Source organism: Triticum aestivum, chromosome 1B (genome assembly GCF_018294505.1).
Source record: "Triticum aestivum cultivar Chinese Spring chromosome 1B, IWGSC CS RefSeq v2.1, whole genome shotgun sequence".
Lineage (NCBI taxonomy): Eukaryota > Viridiplantae > Streptophyta > Magnoliopsida > Poales > Poaceae > Triticum > Triticum aestivum.
In genome coordinates this window covers 119,859,388-119,866,125 of record NC_057795.1, presented here as the reverse complement: position 1 = coordinate 119,866,125, position 6,738 = coordinate 119,859,388, and positions in this window count along the sequence as shown.

The following is a 6,738-nucleotide window of genomic DNA, read 5'->3' as shown; positions in this document are numbered from 1 at the left end:
AGGCCGGCCGGCACTCCTAGGCGCGCCCCCAAGAGGGGAATCCTACTAGGACTCCAAGTCCTAGTAGGTTTCCACCAAGAGGGAGAGAGGGAGAAGGAAGGAGAGGGAGAAGGAAAGGGGGGCGCTGCCCCCCTCCTAGTCCAATTCGAACCCAAGGGGGAGGGGCGTGCGGCCTGCCCTGGCCGCCCCTCTCTCTCTCTCCACTAAGGCCCATCGAGGCCCATTAGTTCCCCCGGGGGCTTCCGACACCCCTCCGGCACTCCGGTTTTATCCGAAACTTCTCCGGAATACTTCCGATGTCCGAATATAGTCGTCCAATATATGAATCTTTATGTATCGACCTTTTCGAGACTCCTCGTAACATTCATGATCTTATACGGGACTCCGAAAAAACTTCGGTCATCAAAAACACATAACTCATAATACATATCATCATGGAACGTTAAGCGTGCGGACCCTACGAGTTCAAGAACTATGTACACATGACCGAGACTCATCTCCGGTCAATAACCAATAGCGGAACCCGGATGCTCATATTGGTTCCTATATATTCTACGAAGATCTTTATCGGTCAAACCGCATAACAACATACGTTGTTCCCTTTGTCATCGGTATGTTACTTGCCCGAGATTCGATCGTCGGTATCATCATACCTAGTTCAATATCATTACTGGCAAGTCTCTTTACTCGTTCTATAATACTTCATCCCACAACTAACTCATTAGTTACAATGCTTGCAAGGCTTATAGTGATGAGCATTACCGAGAGGGCCCAGAGATACCTCTCCGAAACACGGAGTGACAAATCCTAATCTCGACCTATGTGTCACGCCCAAGATGTGACCCTATCCTAAAGGAACTCGAAAGTCCCACCAAGGATAGAAGCGCATCATGAAGACGCTTTTGCAAGGTGCATATCATTACATAAACATTACATAATAGTGGGGATACATCCAATACATCCAATGACACATGAATACAACAATATATCATACATGAGAACAATATCCTACTACGGATGAAACACAAACAGAAGCTCAAGCAACATCCACCCTGCTAGCTCAGGCTGCCGACCTGGAACCTATCCCCTGATCAAAGAAGAAGCAGAAGAAGAACTCCAAGACAAGCAGACATCGCTCTCGCGTCATGATCATCATATAACCTATACCTGCAAATGTTGTTGTAGTAATCTGTGAGCCAGAGGACTCAGCAATCCCATTACCATGGGTATCAAGACTAGCAAAGCTTAATGGGAAAGGAAGGGGTAAAGTGGTGAGGTTGCAGCAGCGACTAAGCATATATGGTGGCTAACATACGCAAATAAGAGCGAGAAGAGAGCAAACGGAACGGTCGTCGACTAGTAATAATCAAGAAGTGATCCTGAACTCCTGCTTACGTCAAACATAACCCAAAACCGAGTTCACTTCCCGGACTCCGCTGAAAAGAGACCATCACGGCTACACACACGGTTGATGCGTTTTAATTCGTATCTGGTGTCAAGTTATCTACAACCGGACATTAACAAATTCCCATCTGCCACATAACAGCGGGCATGGCTTTCGAAAGTTTATACCCTGCAGGGGTGTCCCAACTTAGCCCATGATAAGCTCTCACGATCAACGAAGGATATACCTTCTCCCAGGAAGACCCGATTAGACTCGGAATCCCGGTTTACAAGACATTTCGACAATGGTAAAATAAGACCAGCAAAGCCGCCCGGATGTGCCGACAAATCCCAATAAGACCTGCACATATCTCGTTCTCAGGGCACACCGGATGAGCAAGACGATGGGTTGGCATAGACCATGGTTGCCCAGGGGGCGCCGGACATCGCTTGGTTTGGACCAGCACTTGGAGAAGCATTGGCCCGGGGGGCTAAAATAAAGATGACCCTCGGGCTCCGGAAACCCAAGGAAAAAAGGGCTAGGTGAGCCAATGGTAAAACCAAGGTTGGGCCTTGCTGGACGAGTTTTATTCAAAGCGAACTGTCAAGGGGGTCCCATAAATCACCCAACTTTGTAAGGAACGCAAAATCCGGGAACATAACACCGGTATGACGGAAAATAGGGCGGCAAGAGTGGAACAAAGCACCAGGCATAAGGCCGAGTCTTCCACCCTTTACCAAGTATATAGATGCATTAATTAAATAAGAGATATTGTGATATCCCAACATAATCCTGTCCACCATGGAGCAATCTTCAACTTCACCTGCAACTAGCAACGCTATAAGAGGGCTGAGCAAAGCAGAAACATAGCCAAGCAATGGTTTGCTAGGAAGGGTGAAAATGGTTAGAGGCTGGCATGGAAAATTGGGGAGGCTTGAAGAACAAGTGATAGGTAGCACAGCAAAGCGATAGAACGAAGCAACTAGCATAGAAATGATAGTAATGAGATCCAAGGTGACGGTCATCTTGCCTGAGATCCCGCAAGGAAGAAGAACGAGTCCATGAAGTAGACGAACCAACATAGTCGAACGAATCCTCACGAAGCAACGTTACCGGAACTAAGAAGCAACACCGGAAAGAAGCAAGCAACGAACAACCATCACATAACCATGGCATGATGCACAACCAAGTATGATGCATGTCGGGTTTAATGAGGCATGGCATGGCAAAGTGCAACAAACAATTCTACAAGTTAAGTGGAGCTCAATATGCAACGAGTTGCATATTGACGAAACACCACATCAATTATTTAGTTCTCTCTCATTTAGGAACACAACAAAATTACATGTTGTTATAAACATGGCAAGAGGTGAAACATAATAAAAACCTACCTAGCTAGGCAATTTAAATGAGGCCGGAAACAACAAACAACAATTCTGGAAAATCCTCATATCCATATTTTAGATTTGGTACTGTTCTGTCCTAAAGCATATTTTAGAGTTGTTAAACATGCAAAGTAATGCTACCATGTTAATCTATGCATTTTTCCACCCCATTTACATATAAAGTTTATTAAATTCGGAGCTAAGGTTATTTAGTTATGAAATAAATCATTTTAACATGGCATTTATGCAAATTAATGCAAACAACAATTTAAACATTTTAAACATGGATGAAAGTGGCATAATGTGAAACTAGAAGAAATTTTAAGCATTTTTCATATATAAAACATTTTAATATGATGCACGGTTCATGAGTTATTATATGCATGAAGTTTAAGGATTTTTCTATAAAACTGTAAATCACTGAATAATGTCAAAATTTGCAGGCAGGGAAAAGAAATACATCGGGCCGAATCTGGAGCTACAGGAACTTTGGAGGCTCACCCTGGGCTGAGGCCCGGTCAGTGGAGGAGGCAGGGGAGGCAAGGAGGCCCATGTGCGTGGCGGGCGCTGGCGGGATCTGGGCCTCGCTGGATCGAACGAGGGGGCGCGGGGCCGCGGTCAACGGGACGATGATCGAGCTACTCTTGTTGCAGGGAAGCAGAGCGCGGCTGGGACTTAGCTGCGGCAAGCGACGGGGACGGCGGGGACGGAGAGGGGCGGCGAACCTCCGGATCTGGCCTGAGATGGCAAGGACGAAGGAGATAAGGGGAACTCAGGGAGGCGACGGAGACAAGCGAATCCGGGCGCTCGAGGGGCTTGAACGACGGCGGCGGGATTCCTGTGATACACATGAGAGAGAGACCATGAGAGACGAAGAAACGTGAACGGAAGAAAGGAGAGGGCGCGACGGGGCCTGCCTGCTGGCTTGCTCCGGCGTGGTGGCGAGGACGTGGTGGTGGGGTCGAGGACGAGCCATCGGGCGTGGAACGCAGGCGGCTGCTCGCTGGCCTTGGCGCGAGCGAGCAGAGGGACTCGGCGTCGAGGGATGAAGGGGCTAGACGGGTCCGAGGCTCTTCGGCGCGGATCGGCCGGGAACCACGCTGGTGTAACGAGCGGGAGCTACGGGAGGCCATCCATGGCAGCGCTGCGAAGACAACAGAGAGAGAGAGAGCAGCGTGAGAGAGAGAAAACAGAAGCAGGAGGGGAAAAGGGAGCAGGGCTGTCAAGCACGGGCCTGGGGCTGGTGGTCGGCGGTGATGCAGCTAGTCGCGAGGACGGGCGCGGGGTTCGGGCGTGAACGTAGTAGAGCTCCTGCGCGGGGTGGAGGTGGCTGCAGGAGCCTCAGGCGAGCTCCTACTCGGGAGAGGAACATGGAGATTGATCGATGGGATGGATGGGACGGCGAGGTCGGGCGCTGCTCTGTTGGTGGATGGCTGAAGGCGAGGTGGATGCGAGCTGTGGTTGGTCGGCGGCGCAAAAGGAGGGGCTGGGTCGGAGAGAATTTGGATCGGGAAGAGATCCCGAGGGAGATGGTAGAGAGTGGCGGCGGCGGGGGATGGGACAAGGGGAGAATTTTTAGGGTTGTCCAACATAGACTAGGGGTGGACTATATATATGAAAAAGGAGGGGAGTTTGGATCATCTAATTAAAATTGGACGGTCGGAAAAAATAGGCTAGGGAGTCTGATAAATAAAACGAAGATGATATTTTACGGATGTTTGGGGATGATCTGAACCCATCGGTAATGAAAGCCCGGTTCGGATTTGGGGAAGTTTCGGACACGCGCGCGAGGGGGCTGCGAGCTGGCAAGAGAGGTTATGCGGCCAGACAAGGGGGACTCGAAAAAACCTGGTTGGTCTCGGAACGGTCAACGAAAGCAAGGGGGACGCGGCAACTACGAACGGATTCAAGTTTTATGAAAACAATGCCGATGCAATGCACATGATGCTATGAGATGAAATGCATGACATGAACAAAATGCAAAACAAAAGACAAAAATCCAACCACAAAGGAAAAAACATATCACATAGCCGGAAATGGCAGGAGTTGGAGTTACAATTATGGAAAGTAACATCCGGGGTGTTAAAACACTCCACCACTACAAGAGGATCTCGTCCCGAGATCTAGGGTGGCACCGGAGGGAAAAGGAAGAGGAAGATAAGAGGTAAATTAAATTGCTTCTTCGACAAACGAGTGAAACCATGAACCTTGAGAGGTTAAACAATTTCAAGGAAAGAATACGGCGGAGATGAATGAAGTTGAGAACACTCCATTACATGAGAGGAACAAGGAACATTACGAGAACTTGAAGGTTGCAAAGACATGAATCAAGAGTTTAATGGACAAGATAGAATTCAAAACCACTCCGGTTAAAACAAGATGAGAGAGGAAAAAATTCGGGCAGCACTCCGGTTGAACATGGAAGGAATAGATCATGAACTTGAGAAGATGGGCTGATACTTGATGAAATCAACAACACACTACCTCCGGAACTATTGAAAGAATGGCATAATGGTTAAGAAGGATTTCAGACAGCACTCAGGTTGAAAATAGAGGCAAAACTTGACAAGTTGAAAGAACTTGAATTAGAACACAACACTCAGGTTAAATGGATAAGCAAGAGAATAACATAATCTTGACAAAACGAGATGATGGGTCAACGAGAGCAACATCACAATGCCTCCGGAAGAAATGAAAGAATGGAATGGAATGAACGGAGGGAAACAAGATCTTGAAAGAGCACGCTTACAAGAAATGCTAGAACGGAGTTGTTGGAAAACCAACAACGAAACGAATAAGCTTGTAGTGGGCTTATGGAAAACATCCCAAGACTAAGAGGTGAAATTCTGCCACTAATGAAAAACAATTGCTTGTTTGAGATCAAAGAAGAGATGAAAAGTTCTTTCGCCGAGAGGATAGGAGAAAACTCGGATCATTGATAAGCACCACAAATAGCAACATTCCCTAGGTAAGGCTTTAGGTGAAATCTATACCAAGATAACTCCAAAGAAGAGATTGATGGATTTAAAATACCTCATTCTTGACAACAATATGAATCATGAAACATGAAGGAAATTGTCAAGAGTGACATAACACCACCTCAAAAGATAAGGTAGAAAGAATTGCACTTTGGAATGCAAGATTAAGAATACTTGAGCTCCTCAAAACAAAACATGTGTTGAGAACCATGTTTATTTAGAGTATAGCTTGGCGGGTCATAACTTCAAGAGAACTCTTGAAGAACAATTGAAGAATGAAAAGAATCCTTGACGAACCACCATGTAGAGCCTCCATGAAGAACTCCGGTAATAAAAGGATGATAGAAAGAAAGAGAAGTTGAAAACACAAGGTGAAGCCTTGCAATGATTTAGATGGAGCTTTGCGACGATATAACCGAGAAAACTTGGAACTCCGGAAAAGGAAAAGATAAAAACACTAGAACCGAGAATTACTTCATCATGGACAATCTCCGGAAGAAAAGAATTGAATCACCTCGAGGAAATAAGAATAAGATTTATTGTATGCTTATCCTTCATCAAATTAAATTGATGACAAGAAATGGATTTGGCATACTACTTATTCTCATTGAAAAATTATTACAGACAGAGATATAGAGCAAACTTCAGAAGGTATTGATGGAACCACCGATGGGATTTGGAAACAACGAATATTTGATATGATAACGGAGGAAGAGAAATCCTGAATGAACCACCATAAGAATTGAGAATGAACGTAGCAAAGGCACGATTCACTGGGAAGAATTAGAAAACGAATGAGATACTTGAGGGGATTTAGATACATGAGAACGAAGAGATCCCGAACTGATTAAAGGTTATTTGAACGATGCACCGGTAAGATTTGGAGAACAATAGCTACACGCTGAGAATGAAGAATTATGACATGATGGCCTTTGGAGGAAAGAAATGGAAACCTCTCATGAAATGCTCCGGATGGGTGAAAAGAATTCCC